Source organism: Puma concolor, chromosome B2 (assembly GCF_028749965.1).
Source record: "Puma concolor isolate L17-30 chromosome B2, mPumCon1.1.hap2, whole genome shotgun sequence".
Taxonomy (NCBI): domain Eukaryota; kingdom Metazoa; phylum Chordata; class Mammalia; order Carnivora; family Felidae; genus Puma; species Puma concolor.
The window spans coordinates 7,339,173-7,361,871 of NC_141671.1; the positions used below are offsets into that span (position 1 = coordinate 7,339,173).

At 39.4% G+C, this 22,699-nt stretch overlaps 1 protein-coding gene across 16 annotated transcripts in view; it reads right to left on the minus strand.

Moving 5' to 3' along the window:
* The window catches only part of LOC147580697 (uncharacterized), a 403,830-nt gene that overhangs the window by 223,292 nt on the left and 157,839 nt on the right, over nucleotides 1-22,699 (minus strand). For 15 of the 16 annotated variants that reach the window (XR_015251004.1, XR_015251003.1, XR_015251002.1 and 12 more), the window contains one exon: nucleotides 20,430-20,517. The gene's annotated coding sequence lies outside the window, so the exon portion shown is untranslated. Of the gene's footprint in view, nucleotides 1-20,429; nucleotides 20,826-22,699 lie in introns of those variants that run through there. The other variant, XR_015250991.1, reaches the window with a different exon arrangement.

Here is a 22,699-nt window from a genome sequence, read left to right on the forward strand (position 1 = left end):
AACATGTTTTCCACTAAAACCACCAAACTGCCAACAGACTACTTCCTATTCAAATGTGTGTGTTTACTATTCAGCAGTGTGTTTCCAACAGCTTTTAGAGAGACTTCTAGAAAGATGGCATCTGTTTTATTCATCAATATGTCCTTGGTGCTTAGCACAATGTCTGACACATAGTAAGTGCTTAATAAATAACATTTCCATGATAACTAAATAAATGTGAAGTGGCACGAATCTGAGAATACAGTGTGATTGATGATGTCTAAAATGAGGACTTCCCACAACTTGCTTTTCATGTGAGTGACTGGCTTGGACCGAGTGGGCTTGATGGGTTCTGTAGGGTTTGTTATTGGGTCGCCGGCCCTGGGGTTCCCCGGATATGCATATGATTACCTGTGGCTTTTGAAAGACCTGTTAAAGAGGAGCTCCTTGAGAAATTTTACTCAGAGCTATTGGTGAAATATTATCAATGTCATTGAATACCGTGAAGTTAAGTCTTTAGAATCGTAAAGGACAGCAACATTTTCGAGGGCTGGGTGGAAAATTACACACACGTACCATACGGTAAAACACACACTAGAGAGTAAAAGTTTTTCTGCCACTCCTCACCACGCACACCCCCAATATTCAGTGATGGAGTAGGGACAGTAGCCACATAAAGCTCCTATTTGAAAAGGGAACAATGGAAGACATTCAACAGTTTCTGGTGTGCAGTGTTCCTATGGTGCAGACATTATAAAGTTTCCTGAACCGGCAGTCGGGAAGTTCCCTAATTAGACTCCATTTGCCATTTATCTCTGTAGCTCCGGGTTCTGACCTCAGAAGGGAGAGGGTTTTTATTCATTATGCTCCATGGCTACATCCGAAGTGGGCATTAGGAAATATGTCCTCCTGAAGGTGGTGCAGTTCTGGGATCACGTTCCTGCTTATGCAACAGTGGCAACTCAAGTCTACTTTAATTTTGAACAAAAGCCATTTTTAGTTTCAGCTTTTGGTGCTTTTAGGCGATACATTTCCTGCAAAAACTTAATAGGCTTCTGGTGTTTGCTTCTAGTTAGTTCCATGCACCAATATCTACATATAGTGTTCCCCTAGATTTAATTCTCAAATCTGCCCTACTTTTTACATCTTTTAACCCCACAACACTTCTCTCTGTACTTAGTGGTAGCCACTTTGAAACTGCATACTCATGAAACCATGACCTCAATTTGACATTGGCCACAGGACTGGGATTCAAAAAGCTCTTGTCTCTCCAGGGTATTTCCCCCTCTTATTTCCTGCATCTGGGAACAGTAGGATGTTAAATTCTTTAAAGTCTCGAAGTTCTAGGCTTTCTCTATTCTCTTTTATTTCTGCTTACAAAACGGCCATTTTTCTTGTGATCTTTTCTTTTTCTTCAACTTTTTTTTTTTTTTTTTAATTTATTTTTGGGACAGAGAGAGACAGAGCATGAACGGGGGAGGGGCAGAGAGAGAGGGAGACACAGAATCCGAAACAGGCTCCAGGCTCCGAGCCATCAGCCCAGAGCCCGACGCGGGGCTCGAACTCACGGACCGTGAGATCGTGACCTGGCTGAAGTCGGACGCTTAACCGACTGCGCCACCCAGGCGCCCCATCTTTTTCTTATACCATCTTGCCAAATACATTTAATAGTAGCCAATAATCACTAAGAGTTGAATCTTTCCAAATATACCTCCTTCTAAATGCCTATAAAGAGTGGAGTGCCTAGTTTCAATGTGCTCATAATCTAATTGGAGAAATAGTATATATATATGTGTGTGTGTGTGTGTGTGTGTGTGTGTGTATATAAAGGCAAGTATAATTTAAAATGGTAATTTCAATTTGTACTGCATGCCTAGTGATTGATTCAGAAATTAAGTTTTATTCCACTTCAAAGAAAGTAATGGTCACCATCTCAATTCAAATAATGGGAATCTTTGCAGATTTTTGAGGGAAAGAGCAACAGAATCTTAAAAGGGTTTTTAGAAGACTTCTGTATAACTAAGCCTATGTATGTTAGATTGAAAATGTGATATGGGCAGTTTCTAAATTTATACTATGTCCCTCCTGGGGCTTTAGCGCTGTTTTGAAAGGATGTTGGAATTAAGAATATCAACAGTACTTTACAGAGATGATCCAAGCAATGATTGGATTTCTCATTTAATCTCTCATTAGCTCAGAAATGTCAGTGTGCTAAGGAAAAAATATATATACGGCATTCCTACACCCTGCATGTGTTTATAAATATCTACTGATACTTTAAGTTGAGCATTGAAAATAATTCACTAAATGATAGCTGTAATGAAGTGTGAAATAAATTATCATCTTTGTTGGCGACAACGATTATTGTGTTGGGCAAAAGACATATTTATCACATGGCCTTGACAGCACAGACCTGCTACAACAAGGGAACCGGAAAACAAACAATCGAGAAACCAAACATATGAAATTAATTAGCTATTTAAATCCATGTGGTGGTTATGACTCAGACACCTGCCACCAAGGTCAGAGGGTTTTTTTTAAGGCCATTCGTATTCTCAGACTGTAGCTAAAGGATTTGGTCTAACCATACTGACTTTCAGCTGCTTCCTAGGATCTGAGGAGGATACAATAAGTGGTTTAAGGGATTTTCTTACCCTTAAAAGGTTTTCTTAGGACGGTGTGTCCCAATTGTGACCACCATGGTGATTTGGCCAGATTCATTTCCAGCTCATCAAAAGTGTTGCCGTATGTTAGCTTATGATCAAAATTCAATTATTCTGGGGTAAACATTATCACACCATCTTCAGGAAATTTCTGGTAATCATTTCACATGACATTAATTCATCCCTCCCAGCACACCCTCTCACCAAAAACACATTCTTACTCTGAAGCATGAAGTTTTTGCATCACATAAGTAATATTCTGACATTTTGCAAAACCATTTTTTGAAATTGTTTATTATTTTGGTGCATTTCTCTTCATATTAATTTTAGTACACGCTAAATTTATAATATGTGTATAATTAAGAAGATCGTACACTATTCGAAGTACAATATGTGTGTCGCCCATGTGTATTTTAGCTGAAATTAACTGAGAACTTGGCTGCCATTATGTATTTGGGGCCACTTACTACATGTTGAGTCTTTAATAAAAATTAATTACAATTTGTTATGATAAGTCTCAGTTAAGTTGCATATAGTTTTCATCTTAAGAATAATGAGGTAGGAAGATTTATGTGCACCACAATTGCTCTCAGGGAGAGTCTTGCCTTTGTTTGGGGAAATTCTTTAATATAGAATTGATGTAAGTATAAGAGTACTTTCCTTCTTCCTCACTTAGCCTAGGAGTTGTCTCACACCAAGATGCCAGAACATGGCTAACCTGTTCTGCAGAATAGAAGTAAAATAAAGGGGGCGGAGCGCCTGGGTGGCTCAGCCAGTTAAGCATCAGACTTCAGTTCAGGTGATGATCTCATGGTTCCTGGGTTGAGTCCCATGTTGGGCTCTGTGCTGACAGCTCAGAGCCTGGAGCTTGCTTCAGATTCTGTGTCTCCCTCATTCGCTGCCCCTTCTCTGCTCAAGCTGTGTCTCTGTCTCTCAAAAATAAATACATGTTTATGGGGCGCCTGGGTGGCGCAGTCGGTTAAGCGTCCGACTTCAGCCAGGTCACGATCTCACGGTCCATGAGTTCGAGCCCCGCGTCAGGCTCTGGGCTGATGGCTCAGAGCCTGGAGCCTGTTTCCGATTCTGTGTCTCCCTCTCTCTCTGCCCCTCCCCCATTCATGCTCTGTCTCTCTCTGTCCCAAAAAAAATATAAATAAACGTTGAAAAAAAAATTAAAAAAAAAAAAATAAATAAATAAAAAATAAATACATGTTTAAAAAAAGGAGGAGGAGGAGGAGGAGGAGGAGGAGGAGGAGAAATATAATGGGTAGTTCCAGAGGGAAATCCAGAAGAGGAAAATAAGAAACCAGGAAGCTGGGTCTGACATGGAAAAAAGAGGCTAGAGAAGAGTTTCTCAATCTTAGGACTAGTAATATTTTGAGTTGGATAATTTTTGTTTGGGAGGGTCTTCCTGCACAATGTGATATTCAGTAGTGCCCTGGGTCTCTACCCACTAGATACCAGTAACACACTCCAAAAATGTCTCCAGAATCTGCCAGAGTTCCCCCGAGGTGGCAATTCTGTCCCAGTCGAGAACCACTGGACTAAATGGAGGTGTCCTAAATGGCAGGCTGGCCATAATAGGACTGGGAATGAACATGAATGTTTTAAGTTTTTTGTTTTTTGTTTTAAAATCTCTGTGTTGGCCTTTAAGAGAGCCTCAAAATACTATACCTTTCTTTCCAAAAACTGAATTCAAAAGCAATTAGGAGGTAAGCTTAGGAACCTGGCAGATGGATCCCAAAACATTAGTTGAATAGTGATAAAAACTGGATTAAATTACGTATACTAGTTGTGAAATAACTGAATCATGGGGTAGACGTATTTTTAGATCTGTAGAGTCTACCAAAATCTCTCCAAAGTGGTTGTATAATTTTACATCTGCGTTAGCCATGAATGAGGGCTGAAGTTTCTCCACGTCCTTACCAAGCTGCCATTCTCTTTGCTATTAAAATTTAGCTACCGTGGGGTGTACAGTGATATTTCATCGTGTTTGTGCATTTCCCTGGTGACTAATAATGTTGAGAATCTTTTCCTATGGTTTCTAGCCATTCGGATATTCCCTTTTGTAAAGGGCCTGTTCAAGACTTTTGCCCTTTCAACCCCCATGACTTATTTATAACCGGAAGACTGTACCTCCTAAACCTCTTCACCTATTTGGTCCATCCCCCAACCTCCTCCCCTCTGGGAGCCATCTGTTTATTCTCTGTATGTATATGTCTGTTTCTGTTTTATTTTGTTTGTTCATCTGTTTTGTGTTTTAGATTCCACATATAAGTGAAATAATAAAAAAAGACTTTTGCCTTTTTATTAAAAGACTGGTGTCTTTCCCTTTTGTTTTTAATTGATCTGAAGGAGTACTTTATGTATGCTGTATACAAGTCCTTTCTTAGTATATGTGCTAACAATTTCTTCTCTCAACTGATGGCTTGCTACACGGGCTTCATAGTTAATGCAAGGTTTTTAAAATTGTTTGAAATAACAATTTGTAGGATTTCTGTTATTTGTTTGATGGTTTAGAAATCTTTAAGAAATCTTTGCTACTCCCAAATCATTAATATATTCATTTTATTATGTGTTCGTCTAGAACAGAGGTCAGCCAATTATAGCCTATGGGCCAAATCCAACCCATCGCCTATTTTTATATGAACCATGACCTAAGATTGGTTTCTACATTTTTTAACAGTTTCAAAAATATCAAAAGAAAAACATATCAATGACACATGAAAGTTAGATGAATTTCAAATTTCAGTGTCCATAAATATTAGTGCAACATAGCAATGCTTATCTATTTGCATACTATCTTTGCCTGTCTCCATCAACATCAACATCAGAGTTGAATAATTACAACAGATACTACATGGCCCCCAAAGCCTCTATGTCTGATCCTTTACAGAAAAAGCTTGCAATCCCACTTGAAGCAAACCGATTTCTTTAGTGGTCACATTCAGGTATATGAACCCTCTTGGACAAATTTTGTGAGATAGAGGTTAAGGTTCATTTCTTATCCTTATAGATATCTCACTACTTTGTCATTGATTCATTTTTTGAAATACTTGTTTTCCCTCACTGAATTTCAATAGAATTTTTGTTATAAATCAAGTGATAATATATGTGTATGTATATATATATAACGGACTCACTAATATACGTATTGACATATACACATATATCATCAGTAGTACATACATATGCGACATATTGTAAAGTAGTATATATATCACATGGATGTATCATCTTATATAGTTAATGATTCTGGACTCTATTCTAGTGCATTGACTTATTTCTTGTTCTTATGTGAATACTATACAACCTTAATGACTAGCTTTATAGAAAGACTTAAATCTGGTAGGGTAAACCCTCCCCTGTTCTTTGCGTTTAAAATTATCCTGGCTATTTTAGGTTCTTTGCATTTCCATATAAATTTTAGAATATACTTGTCAGTTTCTAGAGAAAAATCCTGAAAAAAATAGTTTGGAACTATAGATTAATTTGGGGAAAATCAGTGTCTCAAAAATACTGAGTAGTCCAATTCATAAATAAGATGAAAATCTCCACTTATTTAAGTCTTCCATAACTTTGCTCTGCAATGTTTAATAATTTCAGGTATAGAAACTTTGTACATGTTTTGATATGTTTATTTCCAGTATTTGAAGTTTTTGTTCTACTATGAATAGTACTATTTTAAAATTTCATTTCCTGATTATCTGCTGACAGTAGATATAACTAATTTTTTGTATACTAACTTTATATCATGCAATGTTGCTAAATTCACAGTGGTTCTAATTGTTTGCTTGTAATATGGCTTTTTCTTATTACTCTAAGCTTATAGCATAATATTGAACAGAACTGGTGATAATTGTCCCACCTTAGAGAAAGAGCATTAACACACACCATTAAATGGAATATTACCTGGAGGCATCAGGGTGGCTCAGTCACTTGGGTGTCCGACTTTGGCTCAGGTCATGATCTCACGGTTTGTGAGTTCAACCCCCACATCGGGTTCTTCATTGATGGTGTGGAAGCTGCTTGGCATTCTTCTGCCCCTCCTCTACTTGCCCTCTCTCTCTCTCTCTCTCTCTCTCTCTCGAAGTGGATAAATAAACTTTTATTTTTTTTTAATTTTTTTTCAACGTTTATTTATTTTTGGGACAGAGAGAGATAGAGCATGAACGGGGGAGGGGCAGAGAGAGAGGGAGACACAGAATCGGAAACAGGCTCCAGGCTCTGAGCCATCAGCCCAGAGCCTGACGCGGGGCTCGAACTCCCGGACCGCGAGATCGTGACCTGGCTGAAGTCGGACGCTTAACCGACTGCGCCACCCAGGCGCCCCTAAATAAACTTTTAAAAAATGGGATATTTGCTGAAGAGGTTTTGTAGATCCTTTACCGAAATGATAAAGTTCTTTTTTATTCCTGGTTTGCAGGGGCTTTTGACTAAGAATGAGTGGTGAATTTTATCGAATGCTCATTCCACATATATTAAGATAATATTTTTTCCTTTATTCTGTTAATATGGTAAATTATATTGTTTTTTTTTTTTTTTTCATCTTAATTGGCCCCTGTATACCTGGAATAAACTCCACTAGGTTTGATTTGCTAAGGTTTTACTTGGGATTTTTGTATCTATATCAATAAGGGATGGATTTAATCCAAACCATAGTGGTAAATAACATTAAATGAAAGTGGGTTAACCATTGCAATGAAGACAGACTGGCCGATTGGCTAAAAATACAAGTTTCTGTTTTCTTTTCTTTTTTTTTTTTAATGTTTATTTTTGAGAGATAGAGACAGAGTATGAGCAGGGGAGGAGCAGAGAGAGAGAGGGAGACACAGAATCTGAAGCAGGCTCCGGGCTCCGAGCTGTCAGCACAGAGCTGGACGTGGGGCTCGAGCCCACGAACCGTAAGATTATGAGCTGAGCTGAAGTCGGACACTTAACCGACCGAGCCACCCAGGCGTCCCAACACAAGTTTCTATTTTCAAGGGACAAACATTCTTGGATATACTCACAGAATAGTCTGTTCCTTCCACCACAAAGAACCAAGGATTTAACCACCTCAGCAAATACAGGTCAATTTAAGTTATCTCGAAAACGAGTTCTGTATTTAGCAAAATACATGATTCGGCTATGCTTCTTCTATCCTGTAGATGAAAGTAACTCTCCTTGGGTCCCACGGTTCTCCGAATCCGCCCGTGTCCCATCCCAGCGTGCTCTGCTTCTTTCCAATCTGAACTTGTAGGTTTATGCTCCAGTGAGGAGTCAGCATCCCAGCCTGCAGGAGGCCTGTCCAGCCCTTGTGCACACAGGTTTACGTTTCCCTCAGTGCCTTTGCCTACACGATGCTAAATAATCTGATCACGTGTGTGACATCAAACCATGTTCCTCCTGAACTTAAAAGGCTACTTCCAACTCCATCTTCATGATCAAAACATCCCTGTTAAGTTCAGGCATAACTGATGTCCATAAATATCCTTTTAATTGACTACCTGAGATACTGAACAGGGGACATATCGTCTCTAGCCTGTGTCCTACTGTGAATGCTGTCTAGTAGCACCTGTCTTGGTCCATTTGAATTGTGTTTACTCCACAGAATTATCACAGGGTTAGGAAAAGTTATGGTACCATAGCTTTCAATATTCAGAACTAATGCATTCGCTTTAGTGCTGAGTAAAAAGCCAAAGTGGTATCTAAAGACATATACATAGAATCATTTAAAATACACTTTGAGAGGTGCCTGGGTGGCTCAGTCGGTTAAGCAACCGGCTTCAGCTCAGGTCATGATCTCACAATTTGTGAGTTCGAGCCCCGCGTCGGGCTCTGTGCTGACAGCTCGGAGCCTGGAGCCTGCCTCGGATTCTGGGTCTCCCTCTATCTCTACCCCTCCATTGCTCATGCGCGCTCTCTCTCACTCGCTCGCTCTCTCTCAAAAAGAAATAAACAGTGAAAAATAAAATATATTTTGAATAGAAGAATAGGAGAAAATAGTTGAATAGAAGAAAATATTTTATGGATGTTGCCAGTGGTTACTTTAAATGGTGGGATCAGATGACTGTTCTTTCCCTTTTTTTACTTTTGTGCGTTTTCCCCTGGTTTTCATAATAGGCTTATTTTATCTTTAAATCCCCATAAAGTGTTCACTATTAACAAGCTGGATAGTGTATGTGTGTATTGGGTTGGGTCTGTGTAAGCGTATAGGTTCGTGTGCCTTGAATCTGTAGGTTTGTATATTTGTGTGTTTGTGGGTTTTTTTTAATTTTTTTTTTTTTTTTTAGCATTTATTCATTTTTGATACAGAGAGAGACACAGAACGTGAGTGGAGGGAGGGGCAGAGAGAGAGGGAGACACAGAATCCAAAGCAGGCTCCAGGCTCCAAACTGTTCGTCACAGAGCTGAATGCAGGGTTCAAACCCACAGACTGTGAGATCATGACCTGAGCTGAAGTCGGATGCTAAGTGACTGAGCCACCCAGGAGCCCCTGTGACTTTTTTTTCTAAATATGCTTTATGTTAATTACATGACCTTGAAAAGAGTTATTTAACCTCTCTCTGCCTCAGTTTTTCCTTCTATAGAAGTCGGTATAACAATACTATTCCTTTCAAAAAGATATAAAAATTTCAATGAGCTTATGTTTGAAAAGCACTGATAAGAGTACCAGACAGATAGAAAATGCTCAGTAAATGTTAGCTTTTACTATTGGTCTTATTACAATATTGTTATCAGAGAGTAGGGCAGTTTATAGATAGGTATGTAGGTAGGTAGACAAATAGACTCCAAGTAAACTGAATAAAACATTAACCATTGTTAACACTCACTGATGGGATTATAGGAAATTATTTTCCTTCTGTATATAACTTTTGATTATTGCCACAATAAAAATCTATTATTCTATATTTAGGAAAAAATATTTCAAAATGGTAGAAGCTCCCTTTTTTTGAGTAGTTCTCTTTTCCTCGAAATGAAATATAGTATTTCATTTGCCTGAAATGATATAATAGCTCTAAGAGACACATTTTAAGACCTAGATGCTAAAATGCAGGGGAAATACCATAGATGGAGATTTCTTCTCTGTTTTCTGCAGCTGCATTCTTAGGAGATAGTTACCTTCTGGATGAACTATTTTAACTTCTTGATTTATTAGGTCGGTAAGAACGACATACTCTTCCTTTGATACTTGCAAAAGCAGAAAGAGGCTTGTCTTCAATATAATACACCTACTAAACACAAAGTTGTGTGTCCAAACTGCAGAAATGCATTAAATAATCACAGGCATATGGAAACTCAGGAAGATGCCACTAGAGTGCCAGTACTGGTTTGATCCTGAAATAATTAAAAAAAAAAAAAATTTTTTTAAGTTAATTTATTTTGAGAGAGAGAAAGAACCAGCAGGGGAGGGACAGAGACAGAAGGGGACAGAAGATCCGACACAGGCTCTGTGCTGACAGCAGAGAACCCGATGTGGGGCTCAAACTCACGAACTGTGAGATCATGACCTGAGCCAAAGTCGGATGCTCGACCCAGTGAGCCACCCAGGTGCCCGGTCCTGAAATAATTATTGTCTCTGGGGCCATATCCGACAGAACCAGAGACGGGAGATGCGTACCGTGTTTATTCCAGAGAGCAGACTAGATTCAGCAACTGGGTTCCTCAGGGCGCTTGGGTGGCCCAGTCAGGGAAGCATCCAACTCTTGACTTTGGCTCAGGTCATGATCTTACTGTAGGTGAGTTCAAACCCCGCATTAGGCCCCAAGATCACAGTGTGGCCTCTCTCTCTCTGTCTCTCTCTACCCCTGCCCTGCTTGTGTGTGTGCACTTTCTTTCTCAAAAATAAATAAATAAACATTAAAAAAAAAAGAAATGGGGTTCCTCACTGGATGAGGATTTGTGAGCAGGATGCTGTTGTTGGCTGATGGAAGGTATACTAAGCCACAAGACAGCCCTTTCAGCCTCTCTGTCAGCACCAGTGAGGCTTCAGAGGATTTAAAACCTCATGAGATCTTGGGAGTGTTTGAACACGCTCAGGAGAGCCTTTGATAAGACTTGGGGGTAACCTTCACCTTGGAATACTGGGAGGAGAGCACTGATGTAGCATATCCCTGGCCCAGAAATGCATCTTAAAATGCACATGCACTTTGATGTGTGGCTTCTCATATGAGGTTATTGTGTTTCATTAATAGATTTCGAGACAATGACCGCCTCCAGAGAGTTAATAACAATACTAACGACACCATAATAACGCATGTGTTGCCTCATTGGCAAACCTGTAATGGCATTCGTCTTGATCTACCTCCAGAATCGAACCCTACCCTCAGCACTTACAAGGCTCCAGAGGATAGCCTGGAACGTTTAGTAATAATTTGTATCAGAGTAGTTCTCTTCTCCCAAAAGATTTTTATCTGCAAAAGTAATGGAGATGATAGGCAAATGGCTTAAGGCTTGGCACCATCACTGCTTTGAAACGGCCCCAGACACCTTAATGGGGAGAAGCCCAACGTAAGGCTACCAGAAGAGAGACTGAAAAAGTTCCTGGAATATAACTCTACGTGAATGGAAAATCCAGCAGAAGGGCAAGAAAGCCTGATCCGCAGTGAGGAGAGCAGTTTCTGTGGACATTTGTTACTAAGCTGCATGTCCCTGCCCAGGTTCTACTTAATGGAGTCGCCTGAAACTCAAAATTGTATGAAGGGAAGAGCCTTTAATTTTTTAAGGCTATTTTTTTTACCATTATGGAAATATGCCACACTTTGCCGTCTAAAGGGATTCTTTAAACCACTGCTTGGAATACAAGTAGCCTCGACACTTAGCTCCAAAGATTCCAACAATGCTTTGGCAATAGGAATATTGGTGGGTCTTAGAAGGAGAGAGGCTTCTAATAGCGTAGGAGAGGATCTGATTAGAAGAGGAGACTGGAGGGTCGCCTGGGTGGCTCAGTTGGTCGGGCATCCGACTTCATGATCTCAAGTCATGATCTCACCGTTCATGGGTTCAAGCCCCGCGTCGGGCTCTGTGCTGATAGCTCAGAGCCTGGAGCCTGCTTCGGATTCTATGTCTCCCCCTCTCTCTGACCCTCCCTCCTTAACATTCTGTCTCTTTCCCTGTCTCTCAAAAATAAATAAACACTAAAAAAAAAAAAAAAAAAAAAAAAAAAAAAAAGAGGAAGAGACTGGAGAGCAACGTTGTACAAGAATTGGCTAGGCCTGGCTTCACAATATATCTGGGACATCTCCTGGATCCCCTCCTGAAAATGTTGCCTGTGTGTACTGGTAATAGTGGGGTAGAGCGTGAAGACGGCCAACTCGAGGTCACACAAGGTCAGGCTCCTCCCAGAACGTAGCTGGTCGTCAGAGTCTTGAGAGATTGACACCTGCACATTTTACCTACTACAGAAAAAAAAAAAAAAAAAAAACTCTTTCTAAACTTTAATTTTATATATTTGGTTTTAAAAAGAGAGGAGGGGCACCTGGGTGGCTCAGTCGGTTCAGCGCTGGACTCCTGACTTTGGGTCAGGTCATGATCTCGTACTCGGTGAGTTGAAAACCTGCATCAGGCTCTCCACTGACAGTGCAGAGCCTGCTTGGGATTCTCTCTCTCCCTCTCTCTCTCTCTCTCTCTCTGCCTCTCTCCTACTTGCTCTTTCTCCCTCTCTCAAAAAATAAACTAAAAAAAACCCTAAAATAAATAAAAACGAGAGGAAATTCTACCATTATCATTTATGTTGAAGGATATAACAAAATATGTGCATTATCTGAAACAAATTGTCTCCATGGACATTAAACCCAGAATTGCTCTAAATCAACATTTATGTCAAGGAAGGCAATATTAAAGGACCTGGCTATTTTTCTTTGCTACAAAAAATTGGAAAAAAATGATATTTACAATAGGCCCAGGAGCGCCTGGGTGGCTCAGTTGGCTGAGCATCTGGCTTCTGCTCACGTCATGATCTTGCAGTTCGTGGGGTCAAGCCCCGTGTCGGGCTCTGTGCTGACAGCTCAGAGCCTGGAGCCTGCTTCAGATTCTGTATCTCCTCTCTCTGCCCCTCCCTTGTCCACACACGTTCTGTCCCTCAAAAATGAATAAATGTTAAAAAAATTTTTTTAATATAAAATAAGCCCAAATCATCCAAACTTGTATTAAATCAAGATGGCAGACTGACTCATTAATTGAAATTAAGGTACCTCTTGAACTTTCTGCTAAGTTCAGTCAAAGTCATCCAACTTCCTCAGAAGTTATCACGAAGAGATAGAGATAAAAGCAAAAACACTTAGTTCAAACAGACACTTGATGTCTATCTGTCAAAATCCTGTTGCCTAATTCTCCGTGGTTATTAGGCTCAAGGAGATTATTTTTTTTCCAATAACAATTAGATTGCCACACGCATTAACCTGCCCCCACCTTACAATCTTTTAGTGTAGCTCTACTTACCTACTATAGTTCTCTAAAAGCCACTCATTTTTAAACTCTTCAATCATTTACACTTAAAAGTGATCAAAATCCACAAAGGTCCAACACCACCCATGGGTGATGGTAACTCCAGCTACTAATACTTCATGTGAGTGGCTGCTTGGCAGTGACTTGGTCTGGAGATAGAAAAGTGGGATTAGAATGTTTTTAAAGACCTAGGAAGCCCTTCAAATGAAACTGCAATTATATATTCCATTTTACATAGCTCTCTTGAAAATAGTTGTGTTGTTGTTGTTGTTGTTGTTGTTGTTGTTGTTGTTGTTGCTGTTGCTGTTTTTGTCTCTCTCTCTCTGCTGGGAGATTTTCTCCGGCCCCTAATTTTTTTGTATGTTATGAAGTCTTATGTTTCATTTTCCTACATTTTTCAGCTCCTGTCTGAGCTGATGCAGTGTCTCATAGGTACAAATCATTTTTATATTTTCTGGAGTATGATAATGTTTTCCAAAAAAAAAAAAAAAAAAAATAGAAAGGTCATTTTTTCAAGGTAATGCAAACTTTACCTGCAAATACAGCTAACTCAACACCAATGAAAATATCAACTTTTTAAATCCTTTTGAATCGTTCCTTGAAATTAAATTCCAATCATCTGAGAAACCCTGTCCATCTTTAATTCAATGAACTGAATCCTCAATGCTGGGCTATAATTCTTGCAGACATCAGAACAGGTTTACCTAGAAATTTCCTTCAAAACATGGCAAACCACTGTGGTTTGGGTATATGAATACTCATGGTTTGATTTATCCTTGACCAAACACACCATACCAAAGATGCATTTTTAGATGGCATAGAAGAAACAGAAAATACAGTATAACTGATCTTAGAAGATGATCATCTGTTGAACTTTGCGACGTTGGGAAAGGACACTAGCCTTCATGGGAAATATAAGAATAATTAAGAGATAAATCATTTTATTACTTTTTTTCACTGTTTCCAGGTTTTTGTTCTCATAGAGTTTGACTCTGCCCTCATTATGGATGAGGAACTACAAGCATGGATTGCCCTCTAGGAGAGACAGTTATTCTATGAACAGGCAGAGTAATGGGACTCAATTTCTGTTCCAAGAACGGAAGAGGGACTCTGGCGATTTCCTAGGGTGCATAGCCCTGTTCGGGCATCAAGGGTTAAGGAAAATGTTGGGGCACATGGAGAGTTCTGCAGTTTCCATTTACATCTGTGGGAGTTTTTCAAAGATTTCAAATTCACAATGCAGGAACAAATTATGCCTACATCTGTGAGTTTAGCATTCATAGCAATGTTACCTTGTATACCTCTCAGCTGAGTCACACTGGGATTATGAGGTTGGAGAGCATACTCTACTTTTAGAAACACGTATACTTGAGTTGTCTAATTGTCTGCCATCAACTTCAGTTTTGATCCTGAGCAAAACACATCAAAATATAACTCGGTACTGACTTTCCTAACTTTACCTACCAAAGTCAACTGACCTGAACTTGTTTGACCCCAAGGTAATTCCTAACACTATTTTTATAATTACCCCATACATAAAATAATAGATTTAAAAATTCACAGTAAGGATACATTCCATACCTCCAGAATAATTCTTAGTTCCATTATCACAAGGTAAGAACTGAGTAGCCCCTTCGGTGTATCATTTGGGCTTAAGTAAAGATATCCTGGTTTTAAATGTGATGCCCCAAAATCAAATGTAAAATATGACCCACTGCCCCATCCTAGTTTCATTGCATCTTTATAGGTAGATTTGGATTTTAGCGTGTAGCTGTACAGCTGGGTTGTGCGCCAGAATATGGGAAAGTTATTTCTTCTTTTAATTTACTACTTAAAATTAATGGCATATTGTAGCACTGAAGTCCAAAGCAACAAACAGCAAAATTCTGCCAGTGTACATTCAAACTTTATTTCTCAGTTTAGTCCTTTGCTGGACAGATTTCCTGTGCCTCCCTAACTGGAACACACTTATTCATTTGTCATCAGACTCCAAATTTAACTGAGTTAACATGTTTTATTTAATCTTCCCCAAAGGAAATATATTGAACTTTACTAAAATAGCAGAGCTTTTTTTGGGGAAAGAGGTTCCACAATAAATCACGCATGCGTGTGCGCGCGCGCGCACACACACACACACACACACACACACACACACACACAGCTACCCTTTAATATCCTGCATATATGTAAGGAAAACCACTGCCAAAGTGGTTTAAAGTAATAATGAAACAAAACCTTCCTCCTACTCGTGAGTACTTGCGTTTCTCTTTTCTTATCTTTGTGAAGAAAGGTAAAAATACCTCTTTATTTTAAAATATCACTTTTAACATTTATTAAAAGCGTGTGCAAATATATTTTGTTCTTTCAATATTCGTTGGGAATAGTGGTTTTGTATCTCAAGAAGGGACATGTGTTCAAAGGAAATTATTTAGTAAGAATGCCAGACAGCCTTAACAACTCCTGATTTAACATAAGGAGGAAAAGAAAGCAGTGAATGCCGGCCGAAAGGGGGAAATGCTGGCAAATATATTTATTCTACTGAATAACTTGAGTAGAGTATCTAAACGACAAGTCTGGGACTAAGTTTTGCAATAAGCGTTTAACAGTCTCTAATGTTTTTACTTAAGAAGCTCGTTAAGGTGTGAACAGTGGGCAGCCCGGTTTCAGAGAATGAAGGACTACGAACACATATTCCAGTGATATGAATTATGAAAATAGAAGAAAGATCATGTAAACAGAAGATGCACTGTTGTAAAAAATAAATAAAGACTTTTGCCCCAGAACCAGATTGAGGGGGAAAAAGTCTTTAAGTCAATCGCTACTTTTGACCCTTCAGCATCGAGTATATTTCTGGTTCAAATGGGAGAGGTTTCGTTCTAAAACGAAGTACATTTTTCAGTTTTCAAGATATCCTATATTAAAACATGAGCTCTCCTGTGAGTTGACTCATACAATTTATCTATATATTTATCCGCACTGTTTATTAACAACTCTTAGTTACTTCCTCTAAACTTTAGACATCAAATTTTCATAAATACTGTGCAGGCTACCTTGTCAGCCGAGGAAAAAATAGTTGAGACCCTTATTAATATTTCAGGGAAGAGGTTCCTCTATCTGAATTTTATGATGTGACCTCTTTTCCACAATCATATATTATTTAGGGGGCATAATGTCAAGTTTCCATCACATGTATTTTGACAGATTTTCGTCACACAGGCCATCTTAATAAGGCACGTAATAGTCACAAGCTATTCACTTCATTAGGCATAGAAAAGGATATAAGACATGACTGTCCTCAAGAAGCTTACACGAGAATAGGAAAAGTAGAAACTACATGTCATTAAATAAATTCATATTAAGCATCGTGAGGCTGCTTTCAGTGGACGGTGGGCTGCATTCATTGGTTTGGTGATGGAAAATTACTGGCTTTCAGGCCAAACGACCACAGTTTGACTCCTGCTGTTAGTACTTCGTAACTCTGTAGCTTTGGGCATATTATTTGACTTTTTTCAGAGCTCCAGGCTCCTCATCTGCAAAACTGGAATAATGATATCTAAATTATAGAGTTGTAGCTAGGATTGAAGATAATGTACATAATGTGGCCAACACATGATAGTTGGCGAAGCCAATTCTCCATAATTATCTCAGGTTTGGGCATGATTTAAGCCCTCTGAGAAAAGGTATTTATGGCCAGTGTTTGTATAAGGAGATAGATACTCCAGGAAAGGAAAGCTGGAGACATCTCCCTCTCTGGAGATGCCCCAGGGTAGTAAAGGTAAAACCTTTCCCTTTCATTCCCTTCCAGAGATTTGTTTATATTCCAGGGAGTAATCCTAGAGATGCGCTTTTACCTTCTTCTCCTTGGAATCTGCTTACATTTATCAGAATCGACTTTGGAAGGGAGACACCTCAGAAGATACATAATGAATGTCGGAGGAAGTTATCAAGGATAGTCCAAAGATATGAACAACGAAAAAGGATCAGGGGTGAGGACAGTTCTTAGAAATATGTAGAAGTTGGGCGAGGCCTTGAAGAATAGGAGAACTTGGAATATGTAGAGACAGGAGGGAGAGAGGGAGAGTACTTGAGGTGATAAGAGCAACCCCAGAATAGTGTGAAAGCACCGAGTGGCGGGAATGTAGTAGGTGGATCCTGAAGCCTGGGATATATGAAGGGAAATGGGAAAGGCGGGTAAATAGTTCAGGATTAGATCACAGATGGCTTTTCATTCCGGGCTACGGAGTGTGATTTGTTCCAAGCATTAGACTACCAGTACCTGTCTGAGGCGCATCACCACTCTCTGTTGGGAGTTGATGTGGACCTTAGCACATATGAGGGAGCGCACAGGCAGAGGAGCGAGTCAGAGTGCAGGGCTGAGGTGGGTCCAATACCAGTGTAGCTGGAACGCTCTGCTGGCCTCCAGCCTGGAGACTGCTCTCGGGGCGGAAAGAGTGTGTGGCACCTCCCAGGAGCACAGCCCCTCTCTCAGCACGGACCCTCGGGCAGAGAGAGAGGAGGCCACCCCCAGGCCACTTTCTCTGGCCTTAAGCAGCCTGTGCAACTAGTCCCCAAACATTCAATTTCCCACAACTAATATGACGAAAAGATTTGAAGCTCAAGACATGTTTTGGCTGTTAAAATAGCTATATGGCCATGGACATTGTGAAACCCTCAACAAAATGTTTATTGGGCACGGAATGAAACCTAATTAGGTTAAAAGCAAAACAAACTGTGTACATAAGACCACCGTGTGCTCTTCATATAAATTTAGACCTTGGCCAAACTCTATAAAATCTATTAACTGGTTTTTGGCAAGTCTAGAGTATGATGAAAGGTGCTATTTTCACATACATAGTTATAAATATATCTTAGAATGCATAAGAATAGAAGGGAAATTGATGGAAATTGGGTCTACCTTGACTTCAGATTGTATTTTGAAAATTCACATAACCTAAACAGAATGCTCGAATGTATTTAAATGTTTGATTAAGCCAAACCACACCGTCAGAAAATGTTATTTTGATTTGGTGTTATTTTATTTGCCTTTGCCTTCCCAGGAATAAAATATCACGAAGCCATTTGCGAAGAGAATTTAAAAATCACATATGGCCACTTTTCTGTCTCTCCCACAAAATCTTTTGGTTCCAGCTAAACTTAGAAACACGAGTAAAATCGCCTCAACCATAACCCGCTCCTGTTCATGTGACATCCAAGATCCTTCAGAAGTGTCAGATCAGTCTCATTGTGCCCCAGGACTTCAAGAATGCCATCAGTCAGTATGGGTAAACAGATTTGCTATCCGAATTTATCTCCACACTTGGTTTAGAGGCATCTGCTCAAGCTGTCTCCTTTGTAAAGTACCCTACTCTAACCACAGGTCTAGACAAATAACATCATGGCACAAGGTCAGCAGGTCCCAGACTCTAAAGCCCTTGCTTCTCACATTCAAACTTTGTTAAACTTGTTTCAACCCTACTCTACAATCTCAGTTAGTTTTTTGGTTTTTTTTTTTCCCAAGAGACCTGCCATTGGATTTTAATTCCTGACTACTGTTTTTATTCTTTTATTCTCAATGGTCCAATCACTCTGGCAGATTAAGATAAATGCCCCCCCCATAACTGTCCATATTCAGACAGTGATATATATGTGATCCACACAAATACCTATCAGCTGTAAAAATAATGTGTACATATAAATAAATATATAAATGTACCCAGTATCTGCCACATATACACAGACATGTTTGTGTCCTCTTATGTGAATTAAGGTCTATTCCTTTGCCCCTTCCGTCCCTCCTACCTTTTTCCTTCCTCATCCTCTCTCTTCCTTCCTCCCTCCATCTTTTCTGAATTTCCAATGTCTCTTTCTGTACTCTCAATATTAGCCATCTGGTATATACAGGATATAAACAGTTTTTAGTCCACACGTCATCTTTTAACTTTGTTTACAGAGTTTCCATTTAGCATTTCACTATTTTTTCAATTGTTTTTTCTTTATGGTTTTTGCATTTTGTGTTTTGACAAAGAGCATACTCCAACCAAGACCAAGTTAGCGAGCATATTCTCCTACATCTTATTGTGTCATATAGTTTTTGCTCCTTTACATTTAGAATTTTGTGAATGTCTGTTAGGATTCTCACTTTAAAAAAAAAAAAAAAAAGAGCAGCGAATGGTCACCATGCTGTAGAGTATTTCAGATTTCTCCCATTTTAGTATTGTAAATTGGCAAATAAAATAGATTCTCAGGGCGCCTGAGTGGATCAGTTTGTTGAGCGTCCGACTCTTGATTTCAGCTCAGGTCATGATCCCAGGGTTGTGGGATCGAGCCCTGCACCAGACTTTGTGCTGAATGTGGAGCTGCTTAAAATTTTCTCCCTCTCTGTCTCTCCCCTTCTGCCCTCTCCCCACTCATGCACTTTCTTTCTCTCTCTCTCTAAAATAAACAAATAATACATAAATATACACACATACATACATACATACATACATTCTCTACTCAAAACTAACGGCCTTTTTTGAGTGTTCTTATACCAAAATGACTGAATATTAACGACCATCTTCAAAATGTTTTGTTATCATGTGGAATAAACCTCTTCACCTCCTAGTCCTGCTACTGCCTTCACCACTGTGCTTCTTTAAAACTGCCTGGGCTGTTCCAGCCCATTTTCTCATCCAAATGAATTTTAGTATCAGTCTATAAGGTCACTCAAACAAAGCTTCAGGGATATTAGCTGGGACTTCTTTTATTGAAAGATTAAATAATCAGAGGGAGAATCAGTCTAACAGATCTACTTCATAGAACCCAATTTTCCTGGTGGACCTATAAATACCGTACTCTTAAAGTCCAATGCAGCTGCGTAGCCCCTGGGCTTCCACAGGTTAACAATGACACATGATCAAACGTGCACAGAGTACCAATCTCATATATTGTTAGAGCCCTTTATGATCATATTATGTCATTCGATCAAAGTTCTTTCGTGTGTATCATTGCATCTTGATCCAGCAACAAGAAGGGTCTATGATAATTCCTATGCCACCACCGTGGAAACTGTCAACAACACTGGATGGAATTAACAGGCACGAAACCAGGTTTTATGTTTTCTAGTCACTTCTCCCACTCCACAGACCTATTAGATCACCCTGTTAAGACACCATCAGGATAATGCACTTTCTTCTCATTGAAGAGCAGGACTAGCCACCGTGGAGAGATAATGTGTACAATCCACAAAATATTATCTTTAAAGGGAATACAATATTTGGGCTGAAAGGACTTTTAGAAGTTATCGAATAGCGGATCTTCAATTTAATAGTTGGAAGAGATAGAGGCTAAGAAAGTGAAACAGTTTTCAAGACTACTTACCTACTTGGTGGTTACAGGTTGTGTCCATTCTTAGGTACATGTTCCGGCTGTGATCCATTAGCATCTCTCCCTGATGAAAGCTACCGTGCTAAAAGAAGTAAAATAGATCTGTTGATCTGGCACTTTCGGAAACATTTAGAACCAGAGTGATAGCTTCTCTGAGACCTCAAAGTACCAAGTAATACTCCTAAACTACTGTCCAGGTTTGCATTATCCAGTCAAGAGGATTTTTTCGGATATCCACTCACAATAGCACATCTTTATTCTCCATTGTGCCAGGACTGAACGTGTTGCTGGCTTCAGTCCGTAATCATATTAAGTGGCTGTTTAGTTTCGTTGTGCTTAATCTTAACCTGAAGGGACACAAATCACAGTATGTTTTCTACCTACTAGTAATAAACAAAAGCTAAAAACTTAGAAACCAGACTTATTATTTTTACTCTTTTGTGTTTTCTTTGGTCACAAAGTATGTTTTCTGAGATGAGACGATTAGCCACAGATTACGTTAGCACCTTTTTTTTTTTTTAGCTCTTCTTTAAATATCTTGGCAAGTGTTTCTCTGTGCATTAACGAGGTGGTGCTTAAGTCATCAACCCATTTAACCTTTCTTATTTTCAAGCTGGTTCATCACTTAAAGGGTCAAATTTTAGTAACTGCTTCTGAAACCACCTAATTTTGTAGCTCTTTTAAATATTTTTGTAGAGTATGAAGCCAAAAACTAGGGTCGTAAAGTCTTTGAGGCATTTATCTTGCACCAATTTTTATTTTAATTTCTAATCGGAGCTGTTTTTACAAAGCAAAATGAATGCCATGAAACTAACAGAAGGCGGTTCCAGTTCATGTTGCATAGGGTTGCTGTTTTTCAATCTTGGAGATCTCATCTTTGGGTGTTAAGATGTATTTAACAAAATGTTTCAATATGGTGTCAGTGCTCAATTTTGCAACAATTCAATTAATTCTCTTGCCCAGTATCCCCAAATCATCCTCAATTTCTTTCATTCAATCCCAATCAACAACTTCAACCATGGATGACCCTAATCTGGGTAATTGCTACTGGCCAAAAAAAAAAAAAAAAAAAGTCACAAAATTACCGTAAATTCATGAGTCTCACCCCCAACTTGGCCGTCGGGCAATATTTCTCTGTTTCAGTGTTCATATTTCTTACTCTGTTCTCTGATATTTTCAACCTTTAGCATTCTATCTTTATACTTCTAATTTTTTGCCACTTTCTCTCTCAGAATGGGAAATCTAGTGAATTTCCTACCTAAGAAAAATCAACTCCCCCTGCTTCTTACCACCAATCCTTTATTCTTGTCATATTTTATGGTGGAAGAAGACTTCCTATCTTTGTACCGAGCCAACTCTTTCATCTATGCTCTGGGTTCAATCAACTTGAAGTTGGAGTACATGAGTCTGTATATTATTATACACACTTCTTTACGTGTCATCCTCCATCACTACCTTCCTATGGGCAGTGACCAGGTTTTCACTGCCTAGAAGAGCACATAACACAAAAGAGGGGCTAAATAATCTTGAGGGTGGGAAATAATAACTATTTTTAAAAGTCGTATAACTGAACTAATTCAGTAGTTACCCAATGCTCTCAGTACACACTCTCAGTATTTTTAAACTTGGATGAAACGCTAAATATATCCAGCCCCCAACTCATGTGGATTGTTTTGTCCACACAATTTTTCCCTTTGCACACTTTCTACTCTTTATTTTTTGGACCGGATTTGTTGGCTTTGATTCACCCCGGTAGACTTGCGTTCAGACTCTGGATTGCTCCACATTGTCCACTATGGACTTAACATGTAATGAATTCTATAATTTTCCAGTTTGGAGGCCCGTGTTGTGTTAGCACCTGCTGGTCAAGCCCATATGTGTCCATGCAGAGCCTGACACAGGCTCTCCATCCCACTGAACTGAATTTCTCTCTCTGCCACCCAGCAAAACAAACAAGCGAGCAGTCCTTGAACAAATACAGAGTAAAACATGGGCACTGCAGGAAATAACAGTAAGAAAACTTTTGACACTGAAGGCTGTTCTGCAACCAGGGAAGGAAGACAATCAGTGGCCACTCTGAGAGGCAAAATTCAAAAAGACGGCTTCAGTCCTGCTCTTCCCTCATCTTGCACCATTGCCTAAGGATTCACTGAAGGCCCACAGCAAGGTCCTTGGCAACAATATTTAGTGCAAGGCCCTTCTGAGTAGGCAGATGAAACAAGAAATGCAGGTGAAGGTTGACTAGCATCTGACATTCTCTTCTG